The sequence below is a fragment of the Amblyomma maculatum genome, chromosome 11 (genome assembly GCF_055883805.1).
Source record: "Amblyomma maculatum isolate TAMU_Amacu chromosome 11, ASM5588380v1, whole genome shotgun sequence".
NCBI classification, from domain to species: domain Eukaryota; kingdom Metazoa; phylum Arthropoda; class Arachnida; order Ixodida; family Ixodidae; genus Amblyomma; species Amblyomma maculatum.
In genome coordinates, this window is record NC_139354.1 from 21,934,880 (window position 1) to 21,948,429 (window position 13,550).

A 13,550-nucleotide genomic window follows, 5' to 3' on the forward strand; every position below is an offset into this window, starting at 1 on the left:
TACAAGACGTTCATGAAAAAAAGCAAAAGAAAAGCCGCTAGGGCGACTTGTTTCAAACTTGAGGGTTAGTCTGGAAACGCGACGCACATATTTAATGATAAAATGCGTTACAGAGATGTCAGACGCGAAATGTTGTTGCATACGTATATTCATGGCCTTAAAATAATGCACCAGCTTTTAACAAACGACTGCTTTCGTAGCCGCAAAAGTCAGCTTCTTTGCGAACCGTTCTTTACATATATTTTGTATGGGCCGCGCTACCGCGATGCCTTTCTAACTCGGATTCTAGACAACCTGGTGTTTTAAACGTAGACTGCCACGACAATTATGCAGAATACTTCGTCACACTTTTCTTTAAAGCGCTGGACAACGTTTAACGACCGGCTAGCACTTCTGGTGCTCTGCGAAACAATGTTGCGGCAAGTTGTGTTTACATATGTTTCTATGGGTCGCGCTCCCAACTCGCACCCCCCTACGTTTCGCGGTACTTTAAAAATACTTTGCCTCGGTAATGAGATTTCATACTTTTACTATCTGTTCTAGGATGGTCGTGGTTGCTCTGTGCGGAATAACGGCATCATAGGTGTCCCGTGAAATGAGAAAACTGCTTTGAAATATTTTGGTTCCATGTGTTCCCATGGGCGCTAAGCCTACTTTTCACCCCCAGTCGGCCCAGCCATAGAGTTTCTTACTCTTACCTAGAGGGAAAGCTGTGCTGCCGTCTATGGGAGTTTACATGGAGTTTCCAGATGGCCAGTTCAGCCACCATGGGCGCTCAAAGCATCATGGGCCGGAGAGCTACCGAGTGCAGAACTACAACTTTTGTCCAAACCTAATGCAAAGATAAACGTTGTTCTACCGTAAATAATGTCATAAGATTGAATATTGTGACTATAAATTGCAAAAAGAGAGAGAAACAGAATGCCAGTGTGAGATTTATCCAATATAAGCGATGGCCCTTTCTCCTATTGGCTTAGTTTTGAGCAGCACAAATACCAATATTTCGCAGTTAATAGGCACACTTTGAAACAAAAAAAAATGTTATGAAAATATTTATCGTTGTGCAATCACTTAAGGAAGTTTTTAGTGGCATTTCGGGAAACAAAAACCATTTATTGGCGATGTCTGCTTTTGCGCCTTCGCTACTATGACTTTCGCGGTCTATGTACGCACCTCCAGATGATGATGATAACAAAAAAGAAACATTGCAGAAACGCCACTCCACGTACTGGAGAAAAACCGACTGTCCCGCAACAAGTAGCACACCGGCCCATGATTCTTAGCGCGCCCATGGTGGCTGAAGTGCAGCGCCCTCAGCTTTCCCTCTAGTTAGTGTAAGGAACTCTATGGGCCCAGCCTGGTGACAGAAGCACCGCCGCATCGTGCTTACGTCACAGATCGGTGTTGGGTGCATTTCACATGACGTCACCGCACCACATGACGTCATCACACGAGCGCCGTCCGGCATTTTTTTGTCACGTGCGCGACGCTGCCCGGCCACGGACATACATATTCTAGTTCACTGTATCTGGTGTACATATCCGTGGGAGTCCAGGAGCCTCCGACGCGGAGGCGTAGGAGGAGCGCTCGCTCCCTGCGGGCTAGCTTGTCCGAGAGGCGGTGGAAGGTCCTCCCTACGTTGATGCGCCGATCAGGGTGCAGGGCCTTTACTGCCTTCTTGAGTCTGGAAAAGTACACAGGGAGGGAGTCTGGAAAAGTACACTCCCACTGTCACCCCCAATAATTTGGGGGGGCGAGAGGCGCGTAGGAGCACAATTGCCTATTGTAGTTCCCGTGATCCTGATTGGACCGGGGTGCCTCTACCTTTCTCAGTGCTGCAAACATCTTGTGAGACGAAGTATGGATGTCTCTTTTAAAAGGAGAATGGCGAAAACATCCACCTCCTCTATCATTTGCCTCTTATCGGCGTTCGTTACAGTGCTACATGTAATTATAATTGGTTGACAGGAAAGGAAAGGCGCAGTATCTGTCACACCTTCTCCGGCAAGTGCGAGTTTGGACGGTACACCATCGTACCTGTCGCGTGGCGTTTCTTGGCGCGCGTTCAAGTGTGGGATTGAAGATGACAGGAACTCTAGACAAGAACACATCTCGCGGAATATGGCAGGTCTTGCGCACAGATCTCGCGCACGGGATTTCGTTCCATGAGCCTATAGAAAGCCTTTCGCCTTAAAAATGCTTCCGGAAGTGAACCACTGGACTAGTCATTCTACAGCTGTACAAGTCAATAGTTGAACGACAAGCTTCGATGTATGTCGAAGCATGAAAATATGGTGTGCCATTCGCAAATTAAGATTTGCAGTTTTTACCAGTTTCGTCTGAAGCTAGGTATATTATAGCGATCAGAAAGCGAAACCAAAGCTTGCGGTCAAGAGTGAGTCGCATTGCAAGCTAAATAATTGTGGCAGGAATTATTCGTTTTTTATTATCTTGAATCGAAAAAACAAAAGCTTATCCCTTTATTTTCAGTGTTTTTATTAGATCAATTACATCTGTAATCTCAATACCACTTGCCTTTATGGAATCCTACTGGAAACTGCCAGGAAAAACTCCGCGAAAAAGAATTAAAAGTAAGAAAAAGAATGGTGTGTGGGGAGGGAGAAGTAGAGAGAGGGGGCTCGGCCATGGCAGTGGTTCGCACAGGGTGCCGATTGGGGTAAGGCCGGCCTTGCGCCGATGAGTGACCTGCACAGGAGGGGGTAATTAATCGAAAGTGCGTAGTTTTCGAATCTCGCTTGAAGTTTGCGAAATTTGTTGTGTCATAGTGTCTCAGCCACATCACAATTTAATTGATTTTACCAATGGCCATCAACAATTATATGATATTACTCCCAATATTGATTAAAGCGAAACTATATCATTAAAAACAGCTGCAGGTAACAGTGGACCGTATGTGACGGTGTCGTATTCATCACTATTTGTCAGCAAATCGCCGAACGTCCGTCACACATATATACAAGCAAAAGCCTTCACAGCTCTATTACGCTGAAATCTTTGGTTACTCGACATGGTACCCATAAAATGCATGCATGGCTTCGCAACAGCCGTCATCAATAACGTGGTGAATGGGACGTCTGACGCCTTAGCCCTGAAGCATGACCTCCCTCTTCTATTGCACTCGCGAGTTATTTGCTTATGGCATCACTAACGTGTCGATCTCCATGTGGTACCAGATTTTCCCCTTTCGTATCAAAATGTGACGCGAATTTTCTTCGACACCTTGTTTCCGGATGGTGTAGCACCATTCTGCTTATTTCTCATTTATTTAATTATCATATATGCACCTTCTAGGTAAATACCCGCGGCTATATCGCTTTTTTAATTCGTCTCCCTTCTTTCAGATTGATCCCCCGTGACTTCACCAAGTCCGCGGAGCCGCTGAGGTGTGCATCGATAATGAAACAGCTAGAACTGGATGCTGCACGTGAAATTTCGTTGTTACCAGCTATAGCATGTAATTATATATGTTACAAAATGCTACGTTGAGGTTTTCGACGTCATTCGCTCCTTTTTAAATATTTCTGTAGTGTTATTGATACCAATATATGGCACGTCATGTGCAGGTGCTAGATTAATTGTATTGGTCCAATACGCACGGAAGTTACAAGCGGTCCGCATCTCCTTTCAGTGACTTCACCAAGTGACTTATTGGTGAGGGGATTTTTTATTCTACTTAGAGCAGCTACAACGTAAACGGAGTGGCGGCTTGCCAAATTTTCAAATCTGGTGGCATTCACGTTCTGCAAGAAGTTTTGACAAAGCCCACTAGATGGCTACGGATGTCTAGCCAGTCTGGCTGGGTCGGAGCGTGTTGACTCGCGCAGCGACGGTTCTGGCCAATATCGCCAATATCGTTTCACTCACGTTCATTGTTCTCCATCAACAGACAGACACACCACACTTGGTGAGTGGGTAGGTCGTCACACAGTAGACGTTGTCAAGCGAGGTCTGGCTTCGACTTTCTCCGATTATTCATGCAACAATCGCAGCATGATCTCTGTGCTGCTTGTGCACACCTCTACGAACCCGGAAGGGAGCATACACAAATGGAATATATGTGCAAGAAATGCGTACTTTTACATCTGCAGCGGGGAGCGTGTAGTTCACTTGGTGGCATGCCGTCGCCTGATCCCTGTAAATAAACGAAATAAGCAAGCAAATAATCAGGAAATGCAATCGGCGCCTGGAACTACGTCTTTTCCACTGGCGATCCTATCACGCTTTGCTTGAAGGATACAATTTTGACACGCCATCAAATAGAAAAGTCGCGCGCGAGATGCGTGGAAAGTTAGTCGTTTAGCCTAAATTCGGGCGTGTCGTTGTCATCGATGCGAAGTATTTACGGAAACATAAGTGGACAGCTATGCGACGTCGGGCCAATGCATTTTCACTCACGCGGCAGGGGGGCTGGGCTGCGAGCACGCGCACGCATGCGCACTCACGTCGACATCCGGGCCTCGGCCTGCCGTGGTAGCGCCTCGCGCCGCTGCCGGAGGCGCATCGCGCATCGGTGGCCAGCGGCAGCAGCAGCGGCGGTGGCAAGCAATCCGGTGTACTACGCCGAGTGCGTGCGTGCGTGTGTGTGTGCGTGTGTGCGGCCCGTTGAATGTGGGTTACTGGGCCCAGGAGCCGCCGTGGTGTTTCCGAGACTTTCGCCCGCGGTGCGGATGGTGGCCGTGCGTGTCGGCTTCCGGCGGTCACGCCGCGATCGGCGTCGTGGTCCCCCCTCCTCAGCCCGGAGAAGCCCGCGACCAACGACGGCAGCAGCAACGCTCGCCACCCTTGACCTTTGCCGAGCCGCCGCGGCAGCCCTCAAAAGTAAGCCGCCGAAACGGCGAAGCGCGCGCTGCCTGCGAGCCTCCCCCGAGATCTGCGCTAAGCCTTTTCCGTGGCTGCCTGCAGCACGCGCGTGATCGTCTGCTTGCTCGTGGCGGCGGTTGGGCCCGCTACTCTCAAGGCGTTCGAGAAAGCCGTGGCCGGCGAGCGGCGAGGGAGGTGTTTATTTTTGAAGCGCCGCGTTTTTTTCTCGTTTGAATCCCGGCCCTAACGTTTCTGCTCACGCCAAGTAGCTTCGGTTTCCACCAACACGTCCGTTGGCTCATCGCCGTGGTGGTTCAGCCGTGCAGCTGTGGCCAATGCAGGACCCTTGGGGCGCCTGACCGTCATCTGGATTGGTGTTTAGCATCCGAATTCTCCCTTTTCAGTTTCTCAGACTCTTTCGTGCTAGCGCAGAGCCAGCCTATCGTCGACGGCGCGACCGGTGCCTCGAGAAACATGCGAGGCACCGTGATAACGGTTACGTCGGCAGTCGCGTGGTACGACGTGCACGGTCCCGACGACTTCGACGATGACTACGGGGCGATCGCGCATTCGCCGCTCGCTTTGCTCGTGTCGGCCTGCGTTCTCAGCCGCTGTTTCACCCTGTGGAGTCTCCATTGAGGAGAGCGACTTTCAGGAAGCGAAAACGATGTGTTCGCGGCTGGGGAGGCGGGTGTTGTAAACACGGAAGCGGTCGCGTGTGCGCTTGGAAAATACGCTTCCTCGCAGATGATTGCGCCCGGCGCAGCGTCAGCACGTCTCTCCCACCGTTTTTACTTTTTCCTTGATATTCACAAACACCCGTCGTTGCGCGATTCCCTGGCTCGCATCAGCCTATGCGGTTGTCACGCGACCGGTGGAGTCGTTAAAAGAGAGGAGCGCCGAGGATCATCTGTCGCTCTCACTTCGGTGCCTCTCGGCGCCTGCATATGCTGATACAGTCGCTTGTGGAAATGTAGCGACTGCTCTTGTGCTTGTGCCACGTGAGACCATTGCGAGAGTGCATGATGTCCCTCGTGGGTTGCCCTATGGCTGGTGACACGTGCCTTTCAGTCAACGATAACTATTACTATCGATTACCTAGTATTCTGAACATAATTACATCGATCGAGCGTAACTGGCTCGAACGATGGCTGTACTCGTCGGCGTAACCATGAGTCGGTCGTAACGCACGTTTTGGCGGCTGCAAGTGTCCGAGCCTGTGTTCCTTACGCCTCCGCACAGTAGCAGTATTGTGAAGACGTGCTTTTGTCGTCGCGAAAGCGTCGTCATACATTGTTCGGGCTTTGACGTGTCTCGTATGTGCGTGTGTGCTTGCAAGGCCGTGGAGATGATCAGACTGTGCGCCGCTCTCGACAAAAGTCCACGTGCAGGTTTAGGTTTTGCGACAGTAGCGCAGCCGCAGGTGTTTCCAGACTTGTGCAGCCGCGCCTCTGTGTTGTCGGAAAACACATAGATCGGTCTTGTTGCCTCTGATTTATCGATTTCTGGGGTAATGCATTCGTGAGGATATAGTAACACTTGTAAACTTACCCCACTAGAACGTACACTATATCACCTCTGTATTGCCAGATAGGAAATTACTCGTACCAAGTTGAAGGGGTTTATTATAGTTTAAACTTCTGTCACTCGGGTTCTTCGATAAAATAGGCTCTCAGTTCTTACTGGTATACGTCAGTCGTGGAAAGTGTGCTGACCATTGCAATTTTGAGGTTACTCCGCTCCAGGTTATTGATTCTAGTGAATCCTGGTCTGAATATTGCATTTCATTCCCTGCAGAGTCATCTAACTCGTTCCCAAAGGGAGGAGGTTAACTATCTTTTTTGGTACAAGGGACCCATTGAAAAGGAAATCACTAGTGGGTTTTTGTGGCACCGGAATTAGTACTACCTTTTGCACTCTCGACGGATGTTGAAAATAGGTGCTGGTTCTTCAGCTCAGTCAAGCGTTTCTACATTTGCTAGCAAAACTAATTCTACAGTTTTTGGTGAAAATTTAGAGCCCAGAGTGTTTGCTTCTTAACCACGCTATGTTGCTCATAATGCATTCCCAGTGTTGCAAATCCCCTAGGGTAGGAAGAGCTTTCTTTATCCGGCTTCCACGAATGCCAAAGGAGCACCACTACGTGGCTTAGGTTGGCTGTGGCTTAGGAGCAGACCTCCTAGGCTGTAAACGTTTTGACAAAGACTGTGTATGCTATTCACATGCAGAAAATTCCTCTTTATGTTTAAACTTTTTTGGATACAGAAGGTTTTGCCTTCTGCAGAAAAAAAAATTTAATGGCACGGTGGCTCAAATTTACATATTATTATTGTCACTCGCGGCACACTTGTCACACCACACACAGCTTGAACTCTGCCCTCCTGCAAACTTACGATTCATGTTCTGGTTGAGCGCGTGTGCTCGCGTTGCCATTTTGACACAAGTGTGTGGGCCGTGAAATCAAGCTGGGAGTCGCCTCTGTGAGCCCCCATCTGTGTTTGGAAGCTGCCTGTTGGGAATTAAGGTCAAAAGTTATCGGATTGGCATTTCATTCTGGATGTTTTTCGTGCGAGCGCGTCTCGTCTGTCTAATCTCTTGCCATGGTATTAGGTCTTTGATGGATGACTTAACGGGATCATCTGCCGCATGTTCCAAACAGAGGCATTAACCTTTGTGTGAAAATAAAGCGCAAGTCTTCCGGTGTGCCTATGTGCAGACGTTGCTCGGCAAGTTGCCTTGGGCAAAATTGGAAGTGGTCGCAGGACCAGGATGGCGTTCAGGTGTCTTCACGCCCTTAATTGCTGGTAGTCTACATTTCCAGTTTGGCGATGCAATGCATTTATTTCACAAAAAATTATCTTCAACACCTGCTTAACAGAACTGCATGTCTTCCACAGATTCTAAGGAATAGAATGGCTCTTTAAAAGGTCATAATCAGAATTTTTGTGACACTCTCATAACAACCAACAACCAGCATACCTGCCAATGGCTCTGATTTCCTGATTGCATTATTTAGTTCGGGGCTGAAAATGAATCCCAGTTCACAAGCATTTAATTTGATTTCTCGCCATCTTACTTCAGTCCCCTTGGCTTATTTTATTATACGAGTTTTATTTAGCAGCTTCTGCTGGCATATATATGTAACAGACATAGGCTTGATGAAATTTGCAGCTCTCCACTATTTCTCTATTCTCATGCACTGTACTGAATCGTGGCCACTTTTCACAAAGTGATTCAAGAGCACTCATCTTCCATCTCGAAGCTGAGGTTGCCAACCGCTCTGTCTCCACTCCCTGAGCCTTCAAAATCTTAGTAGCTGCTTTTGCAGTTCAACCTCTGGCCTTGCAGAAGCGCAGTTTTTTTTTTTAAATGGTAATTGGAACTTTTTACACCATCTGAATTAGCAGTTCTTTGGGCCCAAGGTGGACATTTTAAACTTGCGCTGTAGAAACGGCAGTCATAATTTGATAATGTTGTGAAATTTACGATTCAGAGCCTACCGAAAGCCCAATTTCTGTTTGATGTGATGCAACCTTCTTTCTGAACACTTGAAAAAGCTAAACTCTTCTTCCAAGCATTGCAGTCCTTTCTAACCCATTTGAACTGATATTTGTGCCAGTTATCTGCTCCGCACTGGTTTGGTGGCTTTGTCATTGAGTGTATGCTGAGCGCAAGGCCATAAGTATAAATATTGGCCATGGTGGATGTGTTTTTATGCAGGCAAAATTTAAAAAAAGGCGTCATTGCTCATTAAAGAACCTCGGATGATCAAAATAGACCTGGAGCCCTTCGTTATGGAATCCCCCGTAGCCCAAGTGCAGCTTTAGGGTATTGAAACATGCATTCCCTTTACTGTGCGATACATTCGCATCTGGCAATTCCTTCATTGCACAAACGTGAGCCAATAAGAATGACCAATTTGTTAAAAATTTTCAGTTTCTCAACATTTTTCTTTTTCGCTGACCATCGGGTCTTTGTCCATCTTCTGACAAAAAGTAAAAAAAAAAATACACAGCGGAATATGCAGTTCTTTCTTAGAAAGGAGAAGTCTTTTTTTTAACATACAGTAAAAAATTATGAGCGAATCATGCTTGGGGTGGTGCCTGTGTATCACTGGTGTCCGATATTAGAGCACCGCCATTAGCATCTCTGTGAAGGGGAGAGAGGCCAGAGCTTTTACTGGTTGCAATGCCGTATTTCTCTGAACAAACAGAAATGAAAAAAAAAAAGAACAAAAACGAGGTGATAAATGAGGGAATAAACTTTAAGGTTCTTTTTTTTTGGTAGCTTTCAAATTCTTTGCGATTCCTATCGCTCACCCCTTCAACATTTTGTAACAATTGACAGGAGAATGATTCTGCTCTTTCTGAATGAATCTCGATAGTGAGGAATGCAATGAAGCTATGAAATTTTTCTTCGTTTATATGCTTTTGTTGTGAAAGTTTTTCTCTTGTAAGCAGTGCTTTCATGACATGTACAGGCTGAAACTTTCTTTTTGATAAGCGCTGGGTATGCAAAAAAAAATAAACAACTTTATTATGCTCAGCAGGGCTTTGTGAACTTGCTGACATGAAAAAAAGAACTTCTCCTTATTCTTCTTTAATATATTGTGCATGTCGAATTTTCGCCGCTGCATGCGATACCACCTTCAAACCAACGGTTTGATGGAGGCGTGCTAGCCGCACATTCGTCAACACGCTCTCTATGTTCGTCGCATCTGACCACAAGAACTCAACAAAATCGCGACAGTCGTAACAATGTAACGATCTCAGGGCGAACTTACGAAGGTGCTAATTGAAAATATGTAGTAGCTCTTACAGCTAGAGGTGAGAGGGGAGAGGAGGAGCTTCATTTTTGATTGCTGATATGCTAGTTACTAATGAAGCTAGCTTAAAACTTTTTGCGTTGCGGAGAAGAGCGATGGAATACCTATTGCTCACGCGCGATTTCTAGTTTTAATATGTATAGCTTTTCATGGACCCTTTAACAACTCATTGTCAATAGTCGTGCCACAAATTTTGGCTTTCAATCCTATAGTGCTGCCACCATGACACCTTGGAAGGAACTGAAGGTCTTGAAAGATAAATATGAGGATCGTCGTTAGCTTTGTATGTATTCAGAGCGTTGGAGTTTGTAGTTTTTGCACCTGGCACAGCCGAAGAGGAAAGCACGCGGCCCCAGCACTTTTGAATAAGGGTGTACATGCTCGCCACTCTCCTCCCTCGGGACATGCACTGCACACCGCTGTGCGTAATTTTCATTGGCTGGGAAAAGTGTGCTGGCATTTCACTTTTGCGCCGTACACCAGCAGTTTCCTTGGTTATAAAGATAGCGTGCAAGGGGGGGGGGGAGTGGGAGGAACCTTTCTTCCTGCTTTGTCCGTCGTTGTCATAGATGTCGATTTCAGTTGGCACAGAGCAGTGTGACGCAATCGACATCTACTGCCGTGCGCCACTTGAGACACAAAGTGTGTGGGCGCTATCTGCTGCCTCATTTGGGCTAGTGCCTCCTTCTGCCGGTCTGCGATAATGCTTGGTTTGCAGTTTTCTCTTTTGCAGCAGAAGGTGGTAGTGTATCTTTTTTTTTTTTCAAGTTTCTTTCCTTCGATTACTCACGCTTGTTCGAAAGCAGATTGATTGATTGGTCTCAGTTGCCTGAAATCTCCTCTGTACATTTAATTCTCTCTATTTAAAGCAAAATGTGCAAGGTTTTCTAAGAAGTGTATGACTTGCTGATGTTTCTGAACCGTCAAAGGTCAGCTAATTGGCGCGATTCCATATATTGCTAGGAAGCAATGTAAAAAATGCTAAAAGAAGGAAGGACATCTTTTAACACCTTTTTTAATGTGCATTTTTGAGTTACATGACATTTTGTTTGAAAGTGCGTTGATGAAACTGCGCTGAGCTGAGGGATGCTTGGTCACTCCTGGCTTCGCAGACACTTTTCGATAGAGGCAGAAAGCAAGGCGCTGTGTACTGTGCGATGTGGGTGCGTGCCAGGCGGTCTAAATTTTCAGAGCCCTCCACCAGCGTCCCTCATAGCCCGAGAGGTTTGGGATGTCAAATGTTAAAAATCAAACCATACCGCATCGCATAGATTCGTCCATTCATACGAAGCCTTGTTTCCTGGGTAGTTGTGCATGTGATTTTTAAAACTGAAAAGGAGAAAAAATTGTGCTGTAGGGACTCGCCAAACTCTGCTTCTAAACTATTAGTCATGCTAGCTAATATGCGAGAGCAGCTTGGTACTGCAGCAGCACTGAATGGTACGTTACTATAACAAGTCTAAAACCAAGGCTTGATAGCATATAGTGTAACGATTTGAAGTATAACATTTCTGCCACTCCTGAATAAGCATGCAGATTGACAGGTACAGCTGACCCTTTGTAGGGATCACTCCTGGGATAACGCTCCCAAGTGTTTAGTCGCAGGTTCGCCACTTGCCATTGGCGGCACAATTTCAGTTGTGCTCTGAGCCAAAAAGGAAGAAAGAACACTTTTGTTATAGATTTCTGTAATTCTCAGAATGGGGAACCGTGGTTATGCCTTTCTTGCATTTCTGCAAATAGCCTGTAATGTTGCCCCGCTGTGAGAGCCGAGAACCCAATTTTCCTAATGGTTAAGGGCGAGGTTTCCTTGAAAGATTAACTGTGTAGTGTGTTAATTAAACAGAAGGTTATGCATCTGCTTATAATGGCGATGAAGTTATCTAATGCTCGTCTGTGATGTTGTCGTATGGTGCTTATTTGCATGTAGGTCGTCTATTTGCATTTGAATGAGCATGTGCTGTTTCTTATTCTAGCTTTAAGTTTGACAGACTCAGTAGATGCTTCACCTACTGATTCATCGCCCTTATCGGTACAGTGGAGAAGCTGCCAAATCGCAGCATTTTTTTTTTTTCTTACTGAGGCTGGGGAAGGGCAGAAAAATGAAGCAAAGCAAATGATTGTCGTCATGCAACTCATGCTTACCGCATCATTTCACATGTATCGTTGCATTAGTAAGTCCATATGACATTACTTTTGAGGGAAAAGAAGATGTCGATGGGGTTGTAGTTTGGGTAAGAGAAGATAATCTAGTTTATGGAAAATGGGGGTGATCTAGCATCAAGAAATTTGCTGCATAGGGTATTCTTGTAAGTGCTACCAGCGTGGCTGATATTCATGTCTCTAGAGCATAGTTCCGTGAGCGTGCTTCAAGCCCATGTCATTCACTGTTTGTGCGACCATTTATTTCTCGGCACCTGCACTGTAACGACAGTGATACGTGCGGCTACGGTTGCAGTGAAATGGAGTTCGGTGGTAAGCGAGTCGTCCATTCTCTGCAGAAAATGTCGCCAAGTAATCTGGGGCAGTTCTGAGGCTCTGAAATTTTAGCAGAGGGGTTGACAAGAAAATGTGCATGAAGACTGTTGCAGTGTGCCTTTCCGCCCCTTTGTGGACGTTGCCAAATTGTTGAGTTTGTATCTCGGTCATTAAATATTCCTTGCCACGTGAGGTTAAGTCTGTTTCTGAGGTGACAGGTCACCATTATTCGTGTAGCGTTATTTCTTACTCAGGGGTGCTTTTTTTTGGCAGTTAAGCAATCACGTCTTGCTTATAAGTGCTGGCTTTGAAATTGATATTAACACAACCGCCTGCTGAGGGGAAGGGTGGGTCGAGAGCAATAGTTTAAGACTTCGAAGCTTGGGGCTTTGTGCACACTGCTGGCTTTGGGAGATTGCTAAGATGCATTTTTTTGGGCTAAGGGGAAAGAGGATTTGAAGGGCTACAGGGAACAGGGCGTAGGGGTATTTTTGAGACTGCATAAAAATTTGCAAGTGCTTGTCTGTTTGCACAGAATGACTGAGTAGGCATCAGACAAGCATGTGTACACTGTTGATACTGGCCTGATTTTGTAGTTTCAAGGCGATTTACAGCTTTATGCGGAGTTCTAAATGCGGTCTAGTTCCCTAGTTGATAGGTAGCTCATCGGTATCATTAAGTGAAGATTGGCTTTTATTGAGGCTGATACGGTGATTGCTTTACAGCAGTAAATTTTGTTTTACAGATATTGCCACAAGAAACATCTAGTTGGCTTTTACCTAAACAGTCCAGTTACAGAAGAGGTTAATCAGTGGTCGATCGATGTCAGCCTAGTTACAGCCAGCCTGGAAGAATTTCTTAGTGGCTGGGCGGTTGTACCATGGCACCAAAATATGCTCGGGACATTCGTTCAGAAATTCGCTGCAATCTAAAAAATAGCATCTCTTTGTCATGGACCTTGACGCAGCTGTTTGCATCTCTCCAAGCCGTAAGAGCAATGTTGCCTCATCTTTTATATGTGGCTTCTCATTAAATGCAGCAAGAAGTTTGTGTTGCAATGCTCCTCACATCTGTTGGTTACCACTTTCACTGCAAAACAAAGAATTCGCCATTGTCCAAACTGTCTTTTGTGACCCCAAGATGAGTGATGCGTAATATTGGAGGGGGGCTTTTGAATGAACTCTTTGTCCTTTCAAGTCCAGCCTTGTTTGCTCACCCACATGTCCGCACCTGACTGCTAGTGTGTAATAGAATTGAACAAAGTTCATTTGAGGATACTTGTGTAGTAATTGTTCAGGACGTTTTTTTTTTAACTTAAGTTGCACGGGTCGAGCTGTTGGTGCGTGGACGCATACTGCTGCTGGGCTTGGGTAGTTCGCTGTGCTTCTATTAACATATGCTAATAATAATAATAATAATAATAATA

General features: G+C 46.1%; 1 protein-coding gene across 1 annotated transcript in view; it reads left to right on the forward strand.

Moving 5' to 3' along the window:
- Positions 1-4,495: 4,495 nt before the first annotated feature.
- Positions 4,496-13,550, forward strand: part of LOC146173084 (steroid hormone receptor ERR1-like) — a 112,827-nt gene continuing 103,772 nt past the window's right edge. The window contains exon 1 of the mRNA XM_084584861.1: positions 4,496-4,839. The gene's annotated coding sequence lies outside the window, so the exon portion shown is untranslated. The remainder of the gene's footprint in view (positions 4,840-13,550) is intronic.